Source organism: Thermobia domestica, chromosome 3, assembly GCF_964235325.1.
Source record: "Thermobia domestica chromosome 3, izTheDome1.hap1.1, whole genome shotgun sequence".
Taxonomy (NCBI): Eukaryota; Metazoa; Arthropoda; class Insecta; order Zygentoma; family Lepismatidae; genus Thermobia; species Thermobia domestica.
This window is the reverse complement of record NC_137456.1, coordinates 268,880,770-268,906,124: the sequence shown is the minus strand read 5'-3', so window position 1 is coordinate 268,906,124 and position 25,355 is coordinate 268,880,770.

Sequence of the window (25,355 nt, the reverse complement as noted above, 5' to 3'; positions counted from 1 at the left end):
AATAGCAATCAACCCACTCAAATTTATTCATTCTTCGCTTTTTTCTACTTGCTACAAAATATATCCGTTGCTCCGTTTACGAGTTCTCAATGGTAAGTACTTTCGGGGCATGTAGTAGTTGATGACCTCTTACAAAATGTGAAAACCGCCCCTCAATATGCTATGATTTATTTGGATTTAAATTTGTGACTTTGGCCTCGATGGACTATACTTTTGGGACATGGATTACCGGAGTAATGCTTTTGTGATTTCTGCTTGTTGCATAGGGTGTTGAATGAAGTTAACTAATACACATATTTTCTGCTGTGTTAAACAAGGGGTGTAATCAGTGCTACATTAATTAGGTGTTTGTAGTTTCTGTGTAATTTCTCCTATTTTAAAAAGTGGTCATACAAGAGAACGAGCACACACCTAAAAGTCTGTCAAAAAGACAGTTTACTATACCCTGGTCAAATCTCTGCTATGGTAAACAGGGATGGAAAATGTACTCATAGTCTAATGCTTGTGTAATATCTACTATGTTATATAAGGGTTGCGGTATATCAGAGCTGTTCTGTTCGTAGTCTCTGAGTTCACAATCTTACGTATGGCTTGATAAAAGGGAACGAATAGACCCCAAGTAGTCTTTGCTTGTTACATAGAAGTGCTGCTAAAATATGCGTTCGTAGTCTCTGTGAAAATAACGCTGGAAAAAACACCCATGCTATGTTAAATAATGGTTATGTTCGTAGTCTTTGTGTAATATCTGATTGGATTATGTGTTATAAAAGACCTCTAATACACCCCCATTATTGTCAGTTATATTAGTTGCCTTTGCCATGTTACATACTCTTATGTAATTTTTGCTCTATTAAAATTGGAATGCAAAATATGGCATACTCTTTTATGAGCTCTGCTATGTTGTCTTTGTGCAATATCTGATTGGATTATGTGTTCATAAAGACAACGAATACATCCCCATTATTGTCAGTTATCTTAGTTGCCTTTGCTATGTTAAACACTTTTATGTAATTTTTGCACTATTAAAATAGGGTTGTAAAATATGCCATACTCTTATATGAGCTCTCCTACGTTAACATAGGGGTTGAAAAATACGTCATGTTACATAGTCTTATGTAATTTCTGCTATGTTAAAATAGGGGTTGAACGAATACATCCCGGCTCTGCTATGTGTTCGTAGTCTGCACTGCTATGGTAAAATAATGGGTTGTTGCATGTTCGAAAACCCCCATACCCCGAATTTGATATAGGTGCTCTGTAGGTCATAAAACGGAACGAGTCCACCCCTTAAAGATTATCTGCTCTACTATGTGCTCGTTGTCTCCACTGCAATGTTAAAATAGGGGTTGATAATAAGCCATGCTCTTTTATTAGCTCTGCTATGTGCTATGTTAAATAGGCGGTTGGAGAATGTATTCTCTGCTCTGCTATGTGTTCGTAGCATAAAAGGAGGTCGTTGGACGGTTCCGGGAGTTACGTAGTCTTATGTATTATCTGCTCTGCTATAGTAAAATAGGGGTTGATAATAAGCCATGCTCTTTCATTAGCTCTGTTATGTGCTATGTTAAATAGGTGGTTGGTAAATGTGTTATCGATCTGCTATGTTCATAATCTCGGTGTAATTTCTGCTATTTTTAAATGTGGGTTAAGAAAAGTGCTCATAAAAGGGAACGAGTATCCACTTAAAGATTATCTGTTCTACTATGTGTTCGTTGTTTCCACCGCAATGTTGAAATAGGGGGCTGATAATAAGCCATGCTCTTTTATTAGCTCTGCTATGTTATATGTGCTATGTTAAATAGGCGGTTGGAGAATGTGTTATTTATCTGCTATGTGTTCGTAGTCTCTGTGTAATTTCCGCTATGTTAAAAGTGCTCATAAAAGGGAACGAATACATCCCTTAAAGACTATCTGCTCTACTATGTGTTCGTAGTCTCCACTGCAATGTTGATAAAAAGCCATGCTCTTTTATTAGCTCTGCTAGGCGGTTGGAGAATGTGTTATCGATCTGCTACGTTATATGTTAAAATATGGCTTGAGAAAAGTGCTCATAAAAGGGAACGAATACCCCCCATAAAGATTATCTGCTTAGAATATTTTGACCCATTTACCAGGAGTGAAAGAACATGCTAAAGAAGCGAAAACGGCAAGTTGGAGTTTGTTCTTTAGTACCTCGATGCTGGAGAGAATCGTTGAATTTACAAAGCAATGGATTGAAACACATAGGGACGCTTACAGCAGAGAAGAAATGCTCAAAATGCTAATATAACAGAATTAAAGGCCTTGCTGGGCCTTCTATATCTTGCAGGAGGACTGAAGTCATCTCATGCTAATCTGGACGATCTCTATGCAAAGGATGGGACTGGAATTGAATTCTTACCAGCAACAATATCTCTTAGAAGACTGAGGTTTCTTCTAAAAGCTCTCGTTTTGATAACAAAGTTGACAGATACGAGAGAAGAAAGTTTTACAAGTTTGCGCCTCTTCGAGATATTTTTCAATAATCTAACTTGCACTGCAAACATTTCTATTCTGTTGAGGAATATACCACAATTGACGAAATGCTTGAGCCTTTTCGAGGACGATGCAGTTTTCGTGTTTATATGAAATCAAAACCAGCTAAGTATGGAATCAAAATATTTGTTTGTGTCATGCAAGAGTATTTTATGCTCTCAACATCTAGGTATATGTTGGTCAGCAACCGGATTTACCCTTTCAGACGGACAATACACCCCATCAGATAGTACTATGGCTTGTAGACTATAACCGGAACAGGAAGTAATATCACTACTGACAACTGGTTTAGTTCCATACCACTGGCTGAAGAACTGCAAAAACGTGGACTGTCTCTAATTGCCACTCTGCGGAAGAATAAAAGAGAATTCCCTGCAATATTTACTGAAGGCAAGCGACGTGAGAAATGTAGTAGTTGTTTTGGTTACGGTGAAAATATGACTCTCCTTTCGTATGTACCGAAAAAAAATCGAGTGGTTCATCTTATCTCTTCCATGCACATTTCTGATGATATTGATGAATCTTCCGGACAAGAAAAAAAGCAAGAAATGTTATCTTTTTACAATGTAACAAAAGGAGGTGTAGATACTCTAGACCAAATGAAAGCTACAAATTCTGTATCTAGAAAAACTCATAGATGGCCACTAGCTGTCTTCTTTGCTTTGATGAATATCGCCGGTATAAACACCTTCATAATTTTTCAATCCAATACACAGAGAAAAATGAACAGGAACGATTTTCTGAAACTCTTAGCTAAAGATCTTTGCTTGGACAACATGAATGCAAGAGTAAGTGTGCAATATCTCCCCAGATAATTAAAATCAAATATCCGAAAGTATGCACGAATACCAGAAGATCCATCTACAGTGTCTGATGCAGTTCCAATTTCAGGGCGTTGTGATTTCTGGACGAAAAAAGAAAAAAGGGAGACCAAATGTGGTTGTGTCAAGTGTCAAAACTTTGCGTGCGGTGTGCATAAAGAAAGTGTCACAAATTGCAAAGCACGATAGAGTGATCAACGTTGATCTATGTTGATCAAGATAGAGTGGAGGAACTTGAAGACGAGGATATGTAAGTAGTATGGATACATAGACCGTGAGGCAAAAGTATAATTTATATGAACGTTTCAAAATACATAAAAACTATATTTCTTATCAGGTCTAACTATACATATTATTATTCTTGTTTTTTGAGAAAAGCAAAGTAGTTTCTTCATTGTTTATATCTAACGTATTTTTATATTAATTTAGGTCTTTAATAACATAAAACAAATTAGGACGCCTATTAAAGAAATATTGTAACCTAAAATTAAATAAAAATGAACTGAGTATGAACTAATTGGACAATAGCAGAACGTGGCATGTATTTGATGATTTGGAGAAAAAGACGTTTGAGGTCTTCATACTTAGACTCGAAGTGTTCTAAGAGGAATGTATAGGCTAGAAGTTTTAGTGTCTCTTCCAGAGTTGGAAACTTGTTTGGATCTGTCATGTCAACAGACATGGATGAGGTATCTGATGGAATATCGTCTTCAGCTTATATGTGGTCTCTTGGCTGGTGTTATGAAGTACTATTTGAAGCTATAGTAGCGAGCGTGAGAGAGAACGACTATCTATGGTATTCTCCAGAGATCGTGCCCTCCATAACCCTGAGTAGGGGATACATGTAGGTTCTGCAGACTTTTTCCCCCTTCAACTTTCTAACTACCAAAAAAACTACGAAGCCACCACTGACTATTGTGCTTTAACACAGAAGGATAACCCAAAGTGAGATCGCATAGGCTTTTATAACATTTCAAATCAAACAAAAATGAGCTAACTATTTTGGATATTTTATATTTAATAAATCATGAAAAAGTATGTAATATGTGGAGAATTAAAACAATTTCAATAGTTCGCTAGAAATGGAAAAAAGAGGGCTGATAACTGTAAAAGATGTAGAGCAGAGAATCTCAATAAAGAAACTGAACATGGTTTAAAATATTCTGGACCGTTGCTAGATTATTCACTCTCATCAAAAGAACAAGTGGTTGAAATACATAATAAAATGCTAGAGCATGACTTTATAAAAATAATGTATCTATTCTCTAAGGATATAGACACGCGATTTAAGATTTTAAGACCAGCTACATTATCAAAATGTAAGTTTGTAGATTCAACATATAACCCTGTAGGTTTTACATTACCAGCAAAACAAGTTATTTTATTCAGAGATATAATACGTGTTGGTTTCCCGCCATATTTTACTAGAAGGAACGAAACTACATCTTGTTATGACTTAACTAATGAAAGAAATATTAATAATAAATGTGTTCTAAGTAGAATTTTGCATATTATAATGAGAACTTTTGTTCCATATCCCATATAAAACTACATGATTGGATACAAAAAAATTGTCAGAACTTAAAGAAAAGGGATATAATATCACTAACTACAAATCGCCACTAGATGGCTACCGTAATCACTCAGCACTTTCTTTGAATATTTTTTTGTTCTAACATTACTTGACCAGCGCAATTTTGGCTCTTTTTTCTGACCAGATTATTTAGACATAAAAATTAATGAAGTTGAACTATGCACAAAGTATTGCCATAACTACAACGTTAAAGTGAGATTGCATAGGCTTTTATGACATTTAAAATCATAAAAACACACATCTAAAACTTATAACTTATAGTGCTGTCTTTGATTGAAACAATCGGTTCAGAAATAGCTGAGTAAGCGAACTTAAAGTTAAGTATGTTGCATACAGTTTTTACAGGTATATATGTATATACATTCCAGCTCTCACTGGACATACGCATATACATATATTCAGTTGAGAGAAGCACGAACATGCATATATGTATTAGATTTATAGCCTCTCTCTTTCCTTCTTAGAACGCGACATATAACCCGATTTTCTTTTTTCTTTTTCTCACAACAACATATTTTCTTTTCTCTTCCTTCAACAGAGTTTCTAGCTAGTAGATGCAACATGCTTACTTTCTTTTTTAGCAGCTGTTTGGACTTCAGCCAAATGTATCTCACGCTTATCTCCCTGCTCAGTTTGAGAAAGACTTATCTCCGCCACAAAAACTGCCGGATCTTCTTTCTTGCAAATCTTGATTCACAATCGTTGCTCATGAAAATTTCTGATCGAACAAGTTCAACTATGCAAATTAAAAACTTTCCGTGTTACTTAGCTAGCATGAACGAGAAACTGTTTATATAAACCGCCAAATAAACTAATGTTTTTGCCATGCAGTGCATCCAACTCAATATTTTTTCGGAACGTTACAGGATTTTAATTTTTCAAGATATCGCGTTGAAACATATAGGGATGAATTCACCCCATTACTAATAAATACGATAATTGTTAAAAGTGAGTTGGCAACACTGAAACCTCACCCCCCAAATAATGTTAAATTTCAATAGCTCAGTCCCAAATTAACCGATTTCAAAAGTTCAAACGGCAAATACTAATAACAAAACCAATTTTATAAAATGCATAAATTCTTGCATCGCTTAAAGGATATTTCTCCCTTTTTTAATATCTCTACAAAGTTTCATTATATCGAAAAAACAAAAATTATATCGTAATCTACATTTAATTCTAAGACTTTTATAAAGAATAACATTTTTCCAAAAATTCAAATAAACCCATAAAAATTCCCAAAATTTTGAATTTGTTATAACTTCGTCTAATATTAACCGATTTTCAACATTCAAACGACAACAAATAGACAAATAAATTTGCTATCTATCGAATAATTTGCAGGTTGCATAACTCTAAGCATATAATTACAAAAACTAAAATAAATCCCTTATTTATACACGTATCTTTAAAATTTAAATGATATTATGTTCTGTATATTCAAAGGTCTTAGTTTTTTATAGTCTTGATACTATAAAAACACTTATACACTTAAAACATACTTAAAATTACAACTTCGGTTATTGATAATGAAACCATAAAATCACTTATACACTTAAATCATACTTAAAATTACAAGTTTTATTTTTGTTATTTTTTGGATTCATTTCTAAAGTAAAACTGATGTATTTTATAACCATTATCTAAATCTTTCAAACCCTCATACTTAACAAACATCTTACACTTTTTCAAATCCTTCAATTCTTGCTCAGTTACGTCATTATATCTTTCTGGTAATAACGTCTTGTATTTCTCATCTAAATGTACTAAAACTATTTGACCATAACGCTGGGTTTGAATCAATTTCCATAATGTTATCTCGTACGCTTTACCTTTTTCTAACTCATCTATGCGAAGGAATCTCAATGCTTTAACATCATTTCTTTATTCAAATAAGTAACCATAGCTTATTTTTTATAAGAAAAATGTTCGTTTCATGAGAAATTCATAAAACTAACCCTCATTTGAAATTCATAAAACCAATCCGCATTTGAAATTTACATACTAGTCTACTACAATCTTTATGTTTGTTCTCTCATTTACCGATACATTCTTCCTCTTACTACAATTAATCACATACCTTGGTCTGTTATTTATATACTCTTTAGGATCATAGTACATTTCGGTATTTCCATATGTTATTCTCTTAAATGCAGTATAATCTTCGTACATCTTAAAATAATCCCTGTTAGCAATATCTAAGTTTCTTGATTCCTTTGGAAATACCTCATTCCTTCCATTCTTAAGATAGATATTCTTTACCTTACAATGATCGAACTTACTTGCATCTGCTGTTTGTTTACCATTTCTAACAGTTTGGAACATTACAACTACGAAATCGAGCATATCAAATTGTCTAGAATTAAATTGAGTAGTAACATCGAACTCCAAGAAAGAACCTACAACATCCTTTTGAACACATTGATAAGTATGGAATGAAAACATGATCTTAAGTTCTTTAAGAATATTCAACTTTAACTTGCTCTGATAATTAGATTCGTATTCAACAATAGGCATTCTTATCTCTATATTTTTATTGTTATTTTTCCATCATGAGGAGCTGTTGCACCTGCTCCTGATCCAGTCCATTTGTACAAGACATCGCTATTGTTGTTAGCTTTTGTAAATGTTATTCTCAATCCACCTTTCCACATAACCTCTTTATAATCACTTAAAAAGCCTGGAATTAATCTTAATGGATACAAAACGCTAAAGTCCTTTCTAAGACCAAGTTTATAATCTGTTTCAAATCCTGCTTGTTTTAGATAATCAACTTCTGGTTTTGAAATCTTTAATGTTCCAATAGTTGTAGACGTTATTCCAGGTAGTGCAATCTTATCTATAACAACTCCATGCTTTCTAACCTGAATTTGAGAAAAGAAGAATGGTAAGAAGTTATCTAGAAGTTTTATAGTATCGTTTGCACCAAATGTTCCTCCAACTGATGCACCAACAACTTCAAAAGTCATATTACAATCCGCTTTGCGTGGATGTATAAAGCCATCTCTCACATCGAAATCAAACTCAATATCTTTATTAGCTTCATTCAAATTATTAAATGTTCTTGTGTTAGCTTTAAAACTCTGTAACTCGTAACTCTCAACACTATTCATTTATTATAAAAAAAATCTTGAAACAACGCTTTTATGGGATATACCCATAAAAGAATCATACATAACAACATTTATAAAACTTATAATCCCCATCCTAACTTAACCTTAGCATTCATAGCAGCACCAACCCCAAAAGCAGCTAATTGTTCACCAATTGATGCGTCACTACTAAATGCTCTTTTCCATGCTTTAGTTTCTAGTTCCTTATCTGCAATATGTCTTGACTCTGTATCTTTATTGTCTCTGTAGTATATATCGTGTTCTTCACAAGCCTCATCTAATGGGTTAATACCTTTATCACCTCTTTCTAATCTTTCTTGAAGCTTAGTTACCCGACCACAATACGAAAATCCTGGAATATGTAATTCAAATGGGAGTTTATTAATCAAATCATTTACTAATCCTTTTCCAAGCTTCTTATCATTCCAGAATCGTGGTGGGAATGATTTTAAAACCTTAATCAAATAACCTATACCTTTTGGATCATTAGGAATAAATTGTGAAAGCTTATTATTAATCATACTCCCTATACATACTTTCTCATTATAAAAGTTATTATTACCAGCCTTTTCTTCTCCATCTATAACTATTAACCAATCAATTAACTTTCTCACATCATCCATCCATATATATTCTTTAGGTATCTCTGTATATTGTTTAATTCCTTCACCAGTCCTTTTAGGAGTTGGAGGTAAAGATAGTTTAATATAATTATCCCAAATAGGCTTGATAATATTAATGTACTTAGAACCTCTATTAGATGCTACTTTTTTTATCTCGATTATATTTCTGGAAGGCAGCATCTGATTCTATTATTATTTCCTTGTACTGTTCAAAATCGTCATAATCTTCAATGGTTTTATTAGTATTCATCGTTAACAATTCCCATAGACCTTCTGTTCCTTTATAAGTTTTACCATTAATTATCAAATCATCACCATTCACTTTAACTTCAGAATTTCCTATCTTATTTTTATATTTTCCCATCTTCTTCAACAGTTCTTATTTCAAATACACTATCATTTCTTTTACTATAATATTTCTTGCAATCTTACCGAATGATTGTGCTGTTGTTAAAGGTTCTACTCCTTCTACTTGTCTTTAATTTGTTTTCTAATTTGTTTTTTTCTCCTGTTATAGGCGTATCACAACTACTTGGAGAACTATCATAAGATATCTTTTTAGGTGTTTCTAGTAGACTAGGATTTATTGAAGCCGTCTTATGTGCAACTGGAACAAGTTCAGTTACTAAATTTTTATTTTGTTCTGCTACTTCTTTGATTTCACTTCCTAAGTTTTGAATAGCATCAATTACATGTTGTTCTTGTGTCTTAAATTTATCATATATACCTGCTCTTTTTTTCTTCCTAGATTTGAAGCCCTTTATCAAGAACTCCATTAATTTGATATTCTTATTAATTTCTTTCTCATCCATTTATTAAATAGAAAACGAACAAAAATCAATAAACGTGAAAAAAGTCAAACGTTTATAACGTGTTTTATCTTGTTCCTATACTTACCATTGTTTACCTTTCTTGTCATATCAATTATTATAAAACCATAATCTTCTTGGCAACACTTTGAACATATCTCTTTAATTTATCATAAGACATATCTCCTCCAACAAACTCATTATACACATGTTTAAGATTAGTATCATCTTGTCTGAATATGCATAGGAAGTTAACGTTATCTCTTATAAGCTGTTTAGGTACTTTTGAATATGTTTGTGCAAGATAGAATCAGTCTAAATGTCTATGCCTACCTCTTGTAAAGTAATTTCTAACAGTATCTTGATTCTCTAAAATGTAATCATCAAACACAATATAGAGTATTTTTCACATTCATCAATAGGTACAATAGAATCATTACCGCTTAAGAACGTTGCTATATGCTTATTGAACTTTAGTACAGCTTTTTCAAATCGTTCTTTTAACTGCTCATACTTTGGCTGATTCATGCTTTTAGAATATATATATAAGTAATTATTGTTTAACCAACCTGGCTGTAATAAAAAATTAAATAACAAAAAAGTTTTACCACACCCAGATGGACCCACTATAAGACATCGAATATCATCAGGTATATTCTCTCCATTTCTTTTCTTAACTGTTGTCTCTTTTATCATCTCTTTTACATCCCAATTAATAGTTTTCTTACTCATTTATTATAGAGAAAATCGTCTCTTTTATGATCTTATATCTTTAAGTTGTTCTCTGATCTTATGCAACGTATCTTTTATATATTCGTTATCCATTTCACCATTTAATGTTATTATCATCTCTAGCTGTTCCTTAAATGAGTTAATACAAGTGACAATGGTTTTATATTCGTCTTTTCTTTTGCTTATGTTTAATTTAGAAGACAAACCTGTTATTATAACACTTCCAGTTGCAAGAGACGTTGTTAATATTGAGTAAATTGTTACAGGTATAAAAATATAAATAAACCCAGTTGTTGCAAAAAGTATAACCTATAACGTAATCAAAGTGTAGTATGCACATCTAACAATTCGTAGTTTTCTCTTTTTCTTCTTTAAACTGTATTCTATCCTTTGAATGATATCTTCTATGAACTTGATTACTTTCTCTCTTGGAATATCTCTAGGTTAGTCAAACTCATTCATTTATTATATAATAAATGGCTAAGGTATTTAAGTTAACGAGTGATACTTCTGTTTTAAAGAAGAAACTCCATTACGAATTAGACAACAGTAGCAACTATTTAAGTATAGGACTAGTTGGGTTTTACACAACATACTTAACTCCAAACATTACAGAGAAAAATAATAAACTAACATAAATTTTCAGTACCTTCATCCTAATTTTAGAAAACAACTCATAGTTCAACCTGGTCAATATAATTTAAAAGAATTAGAAGAATATATTAAATCAAATCTTCCATACGCTGGTGATGCTTTTAAAAATATTAAATTTACTGAGGACAAAGATAAAAATAGAGTTAAAATATTTAGCGAGTATTGTGATATAACCTTAGACACCATTAACACTGTATTAGGTTTTAGTGAAAAAAACTTAGCTAAAAACGCAGAACATGTTGGAGATAAGAGTTTCACCCATTTGATACAATTAATGTTCATTGTAATATAGCAGATCGTATGTTTGTTAAAGATACAGAATACACACATAGGGAAACAGGAATTATAGCATCATTTAAAACAGATGCAGAGTTTAAACGTAGTATTATTTATGAGCCTACTTATCGATTATTTTTCCCTATATCCAAAGACAAGGTTGACAATTTTGAGATAAGGATAACAGATGAGAATGATTCCTTAATTGAATTTGGTGCAGCAACAACAACTGTACTTTTACAAACTAAGATTTTCTCTTAAATAAATAGGAAGATGTGTTCTATTAAAGTTTGTATGTTTAGTGTTCTTTATAACGAACTAAAGGATTTAAATATCGATCATGTATTAACAAAAAACAACTTAGTGATAAATCCAAGCAAATTAAAGAAGGTAAAGGAATGAATTTAACTTTAACTGCTGCACAAATGAAAAAGATTAAGAAAGAGCATATGGGGGGGTTATCTTTAAAATTCCAGCCATTTTAGCAGCTTTAAATGCAGTTGGCTCATTAGGAGGTGGTGCAGCAGCGATTACTAAAACTGTACTGGATGCAAAAACTTGAAGAAAAAAAGACATAATATGGCTATGGAAGAAAAGCAGAGAGCAGGTAAACCAAAGAAGTCAAAAAAATAAAACCATTGACCAACTTCGATATAGAGAGGTTGGTTCAAGAATTAAAGATAAAACGATTTAGAGTTGTATTTATGGGTGATGAACTTCTACAAAAACCCTATGTACATGAGTGTGGTATAGTTAACCTTGATAAATCGGAAAACATTGGTGCTCATTGGATATGCTATTGGCAAGATAACAACATAAAGTACGTGTTCGATTCTTATGGTGGTTTTCCTCCTAAACAACTAGTACAATATCTTGGTACCGAAAACTTATTTTACAATGGCGAACGAATACAAGACTTTAATTCAGTTATATGTGTTCATCATTGTGTTAAGGTTTTAAATCTTCTAAATCAAGGGTATTCTTTTAGTGATGTTATGTATATCATTAAAAATGATTAAATATTATTGAGTTTAAGTACTTTTATGGTTTATATCTATAAAAGTTTTGTTTTAAGATAAATATGGAAGCTATACATAATACATTTTTAGATTATTTTGAGAAGCATGAGGATGAGCTAGATGCACTAGTTAGATTTAATTTTAATTGTTATTTTCGGGATGTTAGTAAGATAGATTTAAAAGATAAAAACAACGCATATAGAGTTGTTCAGTTATGGAAAATGTTGATACCTAATTTTTTTTACACAGAAGAAGAGTTGGTAAATTTATATCCAATAATTACCTTAAAGGATATGTTATCAAATTATAACGCCGGACCATTAAAATGTAGTAATTGTGGTAGTAAGTCATTAACAAAAGGTACGAGCAGTTACATTTGTGATTATTGTTCTGTAGCGAATGGTCAGGTTTTCAGTACTAATGAAGGAATGAGAGCTGCTTGCGTAAGAAAACCATGGTATGATACTACAAAAAGATATCAGTTACAGCTATCTCGTTTGCAGGCTTTACAGGATAGAATTATTCCTGAAGATGTGTTCAAGGTGTTAAATGATGAATTTAGATATATACCAAAACATTTAATATCAACAAAAAATGTTTTAGAAGTACTAAAGAAAAATAAATACACAAAATATTATGATGATATCTATTTAATACACTATAACGTTACCAATCAAAAACCATTAAACTTACGACATACGGAAGAAACACTTATAAACGACTTCGAAAACTTATACGAAACCTTTAACGAACTGTATCCGAAAAGAGTATTTTTATTAACTTAAAATGTGTATTGTACTATCTGTTGAAAAAGCACGATCTTCATGTTGATATTGATTTTAAACATTCATCTAATCCAATAGAGATGTTAAAGAAATGTTTTGAAAAATTAGGATGGGCATTTTCCGTATAGTAAATGAGTATGGATATATTTGGCAATGTGAAAGATAGAAAAGATAATGTTGATATTAGTGAAGAAAAATTAAAATTGTTGGAGAATTTAAATGATGTTGTTAGCGTAAGTCAACTTAGGTCAATAGAAGCTCAATTAGAGAACGATAGAAAACGATTTGAGGATGCATTAGAAACGTTACAAGACACATACATAAAGAAAGAAGATTTTCAAAAGATTAGGACGGATACTACTAAATTGATTATGCAGAAGGAAACTATACCCTTTTTATGTCGGTTAAGAGCTAAAAACGTTAAGGAGCCAATCTTTAGAATATTTAATCTTTGTAATGGTTACAAATTTCTCTATAATGGGAATATAATGCACATGGAATTAAGTTTGGATAAATACTTCTTAGACATATATTTAGGTGATACTTTGATTGAAAATATACCTTTTTGCTTTAACACTAGAAGGACCAAGCCGTCATTTTGACGTCATCATATAAAACAATTTTCTATATCTCATACATTTCTTTGAGTTATGCGACCATACTTTAGGACTTTTATTATTTTAAGGAGAGGTCTGATATAGCATATAAACATTGTGTGTCTATTTTAAATAAATACGTATTTTTGTTGTATACCCCTAGAAGGACCAAACCGTCAATTTGACTGCCTCATTTAAAAAGCTATATTTTGTTGTTGATGTAGACTGTTTTATAGGTTGTACGCTATATTGTAATAATAAATGTAATATTTCTGTTAGAAACAATAAATTTTGAAATATTTTACGTTATTTTTCCAACGAGTTTGCTATTTGATACACTTTTTATTTCTGTTTTCCATTGCTGTACAGGTAAAATATTTGGTTCTTCTTTGATTGATTTCTTCTTGAATTATGTTTGAATCTTGTTGGTAACATAGTTCTGTGTAGAAATATTGGTTTTCTTGAAGGTACATATGAATAATTACAAAAGCAACATGAGACCTGATAAAATGTTACGTGCTTTCTAAGATTTGAGTGAAAATGAATTTCGCTTGGAAGAACAACAGGGAGATTGCTTCGATGAAGCCAGCAGTAGTAACTAGAATGTAGTGTCTGAAGCTACTTCTTCAGATAAGAGGAAGGAAACAGATACAGAAGTTTCCAGAATCAATCAAATGTCTTTATAGTTGGTCATGGGACACGTTGGAGTAAAATGGACAGAGAACCATGGTGGGTGTACTGCCTCACACGACGTCCTTCGCGAGAAACCTGTTCGTTATACTATGCGTTACATCATATTGAAGATGGTGATTTTGGTAGTGCTTTTCGCTTGTTCACAGACGAGACAATGATGAGTAACATTCTGAAATGCACCGTTATTGAAGCTCACACAGCGTCAAGATTCTCTTTGTCTATTGTCAATTGCAGAACACTTTCATTTTTAGCAATATTGATATTTGGTGTAGCTTCGGATATATCTGTAAACGAACTATATATCTATATAGAACGTAAGCTGTAGACCGGTGTTTTACAGAAAGATTATGGAAAGAAAAATATTTCTTGAAATAATAAAGTATCTTCGGTTTGATGAAAAGTACCCTAGCTCTTCAAGGCTGAAAGCAACCAAGCTTGCTTTGGTATCATATGTGTAGAACTTATTCATTGAGAATTGTATCAGGCACTATAAAACCCACGACAGTGTTTGTGTGGATGAACAGTTATTCTCTAGTAAGATGACATGATGAAAATACATATAGTATATGACAAACAAGCCTGACAAATTTGGATTCAAATGTGGCTGCTTGTAGTTCTAAAGTCACGTTATCAACTAAAAGGCATTTCCTACCTGGGAAACGACTAAGAACGACGTCGGGACTTAGAGCTCGGCGAATATATTGTTCTGAAGACGATGGATTCTTTTCTCAACAAAGAACTGAATGTTACATGCGAAGGAAAAATAGCCCAGCCAGTGTCTACAGGGCAGGTAATGTGATCACGTGATTAGTAAAAAAGGATTTCATACGTAGGAATGTACGTATTATTCCTTTATTTTAATTTTTCATGTCACTGTCCTGTGAACAAACTTTCGATATTGATAATATATTTAATGTATTGAAAGGATTTAGTGGATCACCCTGTATTATATCACGAGAAAAACTTACATAAAACATAAGCTAGTCGATTAAACATATTAAATTAAAGCTAAAATAGGAGAAATATAAAGAAAAATGATATATATCTCTTGCATTTAAATAGCCGTCAAAATGACGGCTCGGTACTTCTAGGGAGGTACAAATTTTGGTCCTTCTAGTGTTAACAAGAATGATATAATTAAAATTAAACCAACTATATATTCAGCTATGGAAGAAGGCCAATTATTGGTTGTTATAATGTACAAAGAAAGAGAGCTTTCCTAAGGACGTTTGCTATATAATAAATATGGATATTTTTGGTAATGTTAAAAGTATAATGGACGAATCTAGAAACGTTTTTACATCCTGGGTTGATTTTAAGTATAAAATGTTGGTTAATGTATCTAATGCTATCAAGTATCTAATGCTAAACAAGATGTTGTAACATTAGAACAGCTTGAATCAGTGAAAGAAGAGTTTAATTTACTTACACGAAAAGAAATTGTTGAATTTCCATGTCGATTGGCAGAAGATGATCTTGGGAAACCAGCCTTTTTTGTATATAATTTAGCTGCTGCCTACAAATTTCTTTATAGAGGTAGGTTAATGCATATAGAATCAAGTCTTAATAAACATTTTATATACTTATTTTTAAATGACGCTTTAGTTGAGAGTTTTCCATTACACTTTAATATAAATCATCAGTTAAAAATTAGACCATCCAAAGATTCTGAATTGAAAGAAGGTAAATTATTATTGCTTATTATGTATATAGAAATAGAAGATGAAATACAAGTTGATATGAAATACAGATGGAATACAATTTGACAGAACACAATCAAATATAGGTTTGTAAAATAATATTTCATTAACACTAGTCTTATTCACCTGTTCGTTGTTATTCTTAGATTTTTTAAATTTATCTCATTTTTGTTGGTTTTCTATATAATATATATGGAGAAAGAATTTGATTTATTACATGATAGACTTAAACTAATTCATCATGATCTTAAACTCCTAGCAGCACTACTAGAGAAACAAATACTGTTAAAGGAAAAAGAATTATTAATAATGCACCAAAATCATCTGATTTGAGTAGTGATGGTGAATATAAATATGGTAGTGATGATTATGATGATGATGAGTAAGTTTACAAAAATGATTTAATTTTAATATGTGTATATGTGACTTTGATGGGTTATTCTCATCAAAGTCGTGTTCTAATACAATGCGTAATATGTAGACAATGACAGGAGTGTACAATGTTAAGTGTTGTATTAGGATATATGGGAGTAAAAATAGTCCAAAAATGATTAGAAATAATCCCGCGAAGATAAAAATTGAGTAGTAAGATTATCCATATATTAAAAGATGAGTAATTATAATAGATTTACTGTAATAGAGTTAAGACGGCAATGTAAAGAGAAGGGAATCAAAAGATATAACCGATTAAGAAAACATGTACTAATAAACCTTCTTAAACAATATGATGATGAACAAAGCAGAAGACAGATTGGAAATATATTCCCATTTAAACAAGAACTAATTGAAGGACCGAAACCAACACGTATACCAATTAAGATAGAATTAGAAGAAACAGCACTCAAGAAGAGTTTACAATCCATTAAAGTTGAAAACATAGGTGGATATAAAGACCCAATAAAATTTTAGATACAAGTGGAAGAATTGCTATTAACAAAATCAAAGAGGAATTAAAATTTCACCCTGTTAAAGTTAAACTTGTTTTCATTTGTGATTATATAAAAGATAAAGAAATACAAGAACGCAATTTCAAAACATCAAACGAGAGAATATTAGAATCAACTGACTTAAATGAATATATATCCTATGCAAAACAAAAACTTCGTAGAGAAATGGAAGAATTTGAAGGTAGAGGATTAGGATGGACATTACATCAAATTAAATATTTACAAATCAGATTAAACAAGTATGTACCATTAAGAGCTTCTTCCTATATTGAACTTCCTAAACGAATTACAGATAAGAAAGCAGTGATTAATATTAAAAAAAGACAACAAATGTTTCTTGTATTCTATTGCAAGCTATTTAAAACCTATAGACAGATGTTCTCAGTATCAAAGACCTTCACATTATAAGCAGCTTGTTAATGAGTTGCAAATGAAGTATTGTGATAACATTGAATTTCCTGTACAATTAAAAGATATTCCAAAATTTGAAAGAAGAAGTAATATTTCCATCAATGTTTACAGCTATGACAAAAACTATAATATATATTCACTTCAAATCACAAAAAATAAGCAGGAAACTCATATCAATTTATTATAAGTGAAAGATGAAAAAACAGTTATTTTTGTTGGATAAAAAACCTATCACGATTAATAAGAAGTCAAGTGACAAAACATGAGGAAAAACTATACTTCTGCGACAGATGTTTAACGAGTCACTTTCTAAATGAGAAGCAGTTGCAAAATCATATGCTATATTGTAAAGAGCTTGAGGCTGTTAGAATAGAACTTCCAAACCATACGACAATCAAATAGAATTTCAAAATTATAATCGATCATTAAGAGTTCCATTTGTGATAATTGCCGACTTTGAATGCATCTTATGTAAGTTAAAAATAGAGCATAATTGTAGTAAAACAGTAAAATATCAAAAGCATGAACCAATGAGTTTTTGTTACTATGTCAAATATTCAAATGGGAACTATAAAGCCCCTGTTAGTTATATAGGTCCAGATGCTGCAAAAGTATTTATTGAAATGTTGCAAAAAAGTAGCAATAGAAATTATGGAAATAGGGTAGTTGATATGACCCCGCTAAGTGAGGAGGAAATAGAAGCTTATAACAGTTCAGATACTTGTCATATATGTGGGAAAAACTTGAATGACTTACCACCAGCCGTTGAGAAAAAAATAATATATTAAAGAAGAAAATACAGTTCTACAAGGATAAAGATGATATGAATGAAAAAATAAAAGAATGGAAATATGAATTAAGAAAATGTTTGAATAAGATAAATAAAAATAAAGCAAAAGTAAGAGATCATGATCATTTAACTGGAAAGTTTAGTGGTGCAGCTCACAGTTATTGCAATTTAAACTATAAAAATCCCAAATTTGTTCCAGAATTTCTTCACAATTTAACTGGTTATGATACGCTTTTGTTTATTAAGGAGTTAGCTTATGATACACAGAAAATTAAACTGATCGCTAAGAATGAAGAAAGGTACATAACATATGAAAAATATGTAAAAGCAGGACCAGAAAAAGATGGAATAAATTTAAGATTTGTTGATTCATTTAGATTTATGTCAAAGAGTTTAGCGGAGTTAACTAGTAATTTAAAGCCAGAACAATTTCGAGAAACATGAAAGTTTTTCCCGATTGATAAGCTTGATCTAGTTAATACTAAAGGTGATTATCCATTTGATTATGTTGATTCATTTGAAAAATTAGAAGAATCTGTTCCATTATCTATAGACAAATGTACAAACAGATTAACAGGAGAAAAAATGAGTCCTGAACGTCATAAGCTTCATGTACGAGTTTGTAAAGAATTCGATCTGAAGTTAGTGAGGGACTTAACTGAATATTATAACAAAACAGATGTCCTCAAATTAACAGATATATTTGAAAACTTTAGAGATGTGTGTTTAAAGGCATATGAATTAGACCCTGCATGGTATTATACAGCACCAGGATTATCGTGGGATGCAATGTTAAAGATGACTAAAATTAACTTTGAAATGTTAACTGATTATGATAAAATACTAATGTTAGAAAAAGGTATACGAGGAGGAATCTCACAATGTAGTAAAAGATATGTAAAAGCTAACAACAAATATATGCAAGATTATAATGAGGATGAGTGTTCAACATACCTAGCATATTTAGACGCAAACAATTTATATGGATGGGCTATGAGACAATAAATGCCTTATAAAGATTTTAAGTGGATTAAACCTTCCATAAATATAATGAACATTCCAGATGATTCAGAAACAGGATACATTTTAGAAGTAGATTTAGAGTATCCGAGGTATTTACACAACAAACACTCTGATTTACCATTAGCTCCAGAAAACATGTGTCCACCAGAATCTAAACAATCAAAACTACTAACTAAACTTTATAATAATGAAAGATATGTAATTCACTACAGGAACTTAAAACTATATATGTCGCTTGGAATGGAATTAAAGAGAGTGCGCAGAGTATTACAATTCAAACAATCAGACTGGTTAAAGAAATACATTGATTTAAATACAAATATGAGAACGCAAGCTAAAAACAAGTTTGAAGAAGATTTTTATAAGCTCATGAATAACTTAGTATTTGGAAAGACTATGGAAAATATTAGAAAGAGGTAGCCCATACAATTAGAATGTGATCCTGAAAGAGGAGAAAAATTAATTGCAAAACCTAATTTTGATTACAGAACAATATTTACAGAGAATTTGTGTGCTGTACATATGAAGAAAGAACAATTGACATTTAATAAACCAATATTTGTTGGTATGAGTGTATTACAACTATCAAAACTGTTAATGTATGATTTTCATTATAACACGATGAAGCCGAAATATGAAAACAATATAAATTTATGTTATATGGATACTGATATTTTTATATATGAGATTGAGAGTGAAGACTTTTATAAAGATATAGCAGAAATAGTTGACCAGTTTGACACAAGTGAATACAAGGAAAATAACATATATGGACTACCACTAATAAACAAAAAAGTAATAGGTAAAATGAAAGATGAGAATAAAGGTAAGATAATGAAGGAGTTTATTGGATTGAGATCAAAGATGTATACTTATAGAGTAGAAAATAAAGAAGAGAAAATAGCTAGACGAGTAACTAAAGCTGTAATATCAAAGGAGTTGCAGTTTAATGATTATAAAGAAAGCTTATTTAAAAATGTTAAAACGTATAAAGACATAAACCTCATTAGAAGTTATAAGCACGATATATATAGTATAACCGTTCAAAAGCTAGCATTAGATTCTTCAGATGATAAAAGATATATATTAAGAGATGGTGTAAATACATTAGCTTGGGGTCATTATGGGATAGAGTAAAAGTGTAATTATATGTAGTGTAGTGTAGTGTAATTTTAGATGTAAATTTTTATGATTTTAAATGTCATAGAAGCATATTCAATCTCACTTTGCGTTATCCTTCTGTGTTAAAGTACAATAGTCAGGAGTGGTTTCATAATTTTTTTGACAGTTAGGGGGTGGAAGGGGAAAGTTGTCTGCAGAACCTACATGTATCCCCTACTACCCTGGTTTCCCAGTTATGGTAGAGGGGCAAGGATAACAGGTGGTAGATTAGAATGACGATCACCCAAAGGTTGAAATGCCATGATGAAGATGAAGGCACTTCGGTCTGCTGTATGTGTACACCGTGAACCAGGTGACGCAATAATGTAGGAAAAGAGAACCCCGTTCGGATTAGTTCGCAGGTAGGCTTGAAGTCAAATTTAGTTTCGGTCGGTTTACACTGGTATTGGCTAGAACAGCCGAACAGAACAAATACACAAGTTATCAGCTTCTTCAGCCGGGAAGAGGACAGGATAGGATCGCAAAAAACAGCCGTATTGACGTGTGGTACGTCACAGCTGATAAGGTCGATATCTCTAGGGACCTGAAAGATCAATGTAAACGCCTTTTTGGCTGGCAAATGCTAGCTACTGCCCGAGAAGGGTTACGCCTTCTGAAATATAAGCGTTTTTAGATAGCCGGGGCGAGCCGACCGCTCGAGGGTTACGCCTTTTATGGGGAAAGGGAAGTAAAGTAAAGGTGTCGGTGGAAAAGAATGGGAGATGGGCTAAGGGATATTTAATATTGTCATATAACTTTATTTATAAATATATTTATATATATTAGGACATTACGATCTCTACGATTGTAATCATATGTAGAGGAGAGGAAATTGCACAATGAATTATAGACATTAGTGTAAGAACTGTAGTTAGATTGCATGATAATGAGGGGATGAATGAGATAGTGATGAAATGAGGTGCAGTTACACGACACAACACATAGGATAGTGTTAATGGACATATTTGGTTAGTCTTCTCGCTTGGGGGCTACTACAAGACGGTGGGAATCCCTATTAGTGACAGAGTAGTTACTATGCAGAAGATGAGGCTATTATATGCGATGGACGGTGATCGAGAATAAATGGTCTGGTGGGTGGAAGATCTGGATGATTTCTTGGTAAGGAGCAATGATACATCGTGAAGAGAAAGGAGAAGGAGAATGAGTGATGGGGTGAGCGATATCAAAATTGGTGTGAGCATTGACGTTATCTACGAGGTGTAGATGATGAGAAGACATGGGTTGCTGGAAGCAGTTGAGGCGTAGTTTTTTTTAAATGGAACCAAATGTGGGGAAAAGTCATGGGATCATAGAGCTATGAAGTATGACTAAGATGTTTGATTCTGTAGAAATTCTAAGTGCACGACGTGCGAGAACTTTAAGTTTTTGATAATATGAGAGGGATACTGAGACCCATGTCCATAAGTAAGCAACGGCCAAAGAAAGACTTTATAAGTGTTGAAGAGTAGCTCTGCAGAAAGACCCCAAGTGGTACCAGTAAGACGTTTTAAGAGATTAAGTCTATTGTATGCCTTCTTGGTGATATCCATTAGATGAGCTTTCCATGTGAGGTGCCTATCAAAGGTGGGTTCTAAATATTTAACGGTGTTAGAGATTGTAAGACGGGTGTCGTGAATGGTGATTTGAAATAAGTTCGGATTGCGGTGAATTTTGGAGCGTTTCTTAGGAGGAAGAAAGACTATAGTTTGGGTTTAGCGGCATTGATCTTTAAGTCGCCATTTATCGCACCAGAGAACAAACGCGTCTATTGTTCGTTGTGAGGCTTTGCAGATTTTGTGTATAGTTCGGCCAGTAATAACAATGCTGTATGATCAGCGTATTGAAATAAGGGAACATGTTGAGGGAGTGGAGGCATGTCGTCTACATAAAGTAGATATAATAAAGGTGATAGTGAAGAGCCTTACGTGATAGTGAAGAGATACGTCTGAGTGCAGACAGATGCGATAAGAGGACTGTTGGTTTGTGTAATCATAAGCAAGGCGGTCGAACAAAAAATTATAAATAAAACGGGTATATGCGATGGGAACGCGAAAGTTGAGCAGTTTTAAAAGCAGACCCTGATGCAATACTTTATCAAATGCCTTCTCTAAATCAAAGTGTATCAGACAAGATGGCTTAGCGGTATTATACTGATTATGAACGTAGTTGAGGAGACGCATAAGCTAATCGTTGATGCAGAACTGTGGGCGAAAGCGTGTTTTTGGTAGTCTGTTAAGAGATGGTAATGGGAAAGATGAACATGAGGCGTTTGACAAGGATTTTCTCGAGGAATTTTTGTAAAGACTGGAGTCAGCTGTATCGGCCGGTAGGATGAAAAGTTAGCAGAAGGTTTATTGGGTTTAAAAAACATGAGAACTTTGGATGTTTTGCAGTGAGCGGGTACATAGCCGGTGCGGAGGACAAAAGTGTAAATGAAGATTGAGCAGAAGTGGTGGACATTCTTTAACATGTCGATAGGAAATGTCAATTCCAAAAGAAGTATTGCGTTTATGATTGATGACATGAGTGATTTATGCGATAGTGATGGGAACAGTGAGTGCTTTATGAGTGGGTAGGTTGTGTTATACGTAGTGATGTGAGGTGGAAATTTTTCCGCGGAAAATTTTCCGTACTAAACAAATATCAGTAACTAATAACAATTTCTCGGGAATCATAAAATTGATTGAATTCACGTATAGGAATGTTAAAAAATGAAGGATCTTTTAAAGAATCTGAAGATTTTCATGGCTCAGACAATTTTCGGTATTATGTAGGAACAAATGAAACAATTTTTCATGAATCAAAATATTTGGTCTTATATTGAAGAAAAATGGACGAACTTTTTATTTTTATTTTTTGAAACGAAAAGTAAAACAACATTTTGTGAATCGGAAAGTTTTATTGTTCTGTAGATACAAGTGAAAGGAATTCTCATAGTTCGGAAAATTTTCATCACGATGTAGAAAAAAGTGGAAGAAACATAAGACGGACAATTTTGGATATTATGTTTAGTGATTTTGAGGTAGAACATTTTCCACTGTATTTAGCTGCTCATAGAGCTACAAATTCGAATTCCTCTAGAGGAAACTAAGTCAGCAACAAATAATAATTTTCCAGTTCGCTTTCGGGAACGGGAAAATTTTCCCATATTTCAAGTTGGTAAGTAAAATTTTACACAGTGTTTCTCTTTCTCTCTTGCTCTGCCAGATCCTTCGTAGCTAACCAGGACGCGCCTTTGCCATGGAAAACCTGGCTTCGGTTCCCAGCCTAAGCTCATGTAGTTCGGATTCCAAGTTAATCAGTTGGTCCCGTCTTATATAGTCTTGCTGCTGAAAGGGACGTTAAACCCAAAACAAACTCAATTCGACTTCCCTCTCTCTCTTTCTCTCCCTCTCTGTCTCTCTCTCTCTCTCTCTCTCTCTCTCTCTCTCTGTGTGTGTGTGTGTGTGTATGCAAAGTGCAAATAACATACATCGGGTTCCTAAAGTACAAATATCCCATTCTATTACTTAAAATTTCAATTTATTAAAAGTGATGAATATTTTCCGATTCATAAAAACGTACTCCACTTATTCCTACATCGTTCTTTAGCCGTAAAATGTATTGGTAATAAATGATGTCTTATTGGTAATAAAAGTTTCATGAAGTGAAAAATCTAACGATTTTTCATTTCAAAAATTTTTCACAAACTTCAATGCATTCTCCCCTCAGAATCCACCTTTGATCTTACAATATTAGATTTCGTCAGTTCAATACGCATAAGACGGTTTTCTCATAGTTTTACTACTTTTATAGATTTACATACTGTAACATTTTTAAATAAGTAGATATAATATAAAGTCCTTACTGTAAATTTTTGACTACCCAAAATTCAAGTTTAAGTAGCTAATGAAAGCAAATACTGACAATTTTATGGAAATAAACATTTATTTATTCATATATTCTTTGAGAAGAGGAAGTGAAATATAACTAATAAGGAAGTTGAAGCTGGTAGTTGTTCTTCAAAAAAAATAATAAAAGAAACACAATAAGCTGCACTATTATCGCTGCGTTTAAAAGCAGTTCCATTATAATTTACAAAATAATATATATATATATATATATATATATATATATATATATATATATATATATATATATGTATGTATGCTTGTTTTATGGAAGTTATTACTAATATTATTATTAGTAATTTCACATAATAATGGAGGTTTTACAATACAAATATCTGCTCTAAGGTGTTGATTATACAAATTTTCTATATTGAAATTATGGTTTACGAGTATTAAACACAATAAAATCGATTTTTCTTATTTTCTGTTACAAAAATAAACTTCATAAGGAACTTTTATGTAGTTATTTCATTACACAGGCAGCTCTACATGTGATGAAATAGTGGAATTTTCTGTTTCTGAAATTCATAAATTAAAAAAGGTTTCTTTTCAATTTTTTGTTACAGTGTAAATATTGGAATGGGATATTTATTCTCTACGAACTCGATGTATTTTCCCTGCACTTTACACACACACACTTACACACACAGAGAGAGAGAGAGAGAGAGAGAGAGATAAAGATTGAGGGAAAGAGAAACACAGTATATTTTTACTTCCGAAATCTTAGAAAATTTTCCGTTTTTTATAAGCTAATTGGAAAATAATAATTTGTTATTGCCCAACCTTCTTCTACAGGAATTGAATTTTATAGCTGAATGTGTAGTTAAGTATAGTGGAAAATTTTCACCCTAACACCACTATACATAATATCCAAAATTGTCCTGATTATGAAAAGTTTTTCACTTGTTTCTACATCGTGATGAAAATCTTCCGATTCATGAAAATTCCTTTCACTTGTTTCTACAAAGCAATAAATTTTCACCATTGTACACGACACACTATTTTTCGATTCATGATAAATTGTTGCACTTGTTCCTACATAGTACTGAAAATTGTCTGAGCGATGAAAATTTTCAGATTCTTTAAACTATCTTTCACATTTTAGCAGTTCTGTATATGAATTCAATTAATTTTATGAATACTGAAGAATTGTTACTTGATCACTGATATTTGTTAAGAACGGAAAATTTTCCTTAAAAATATA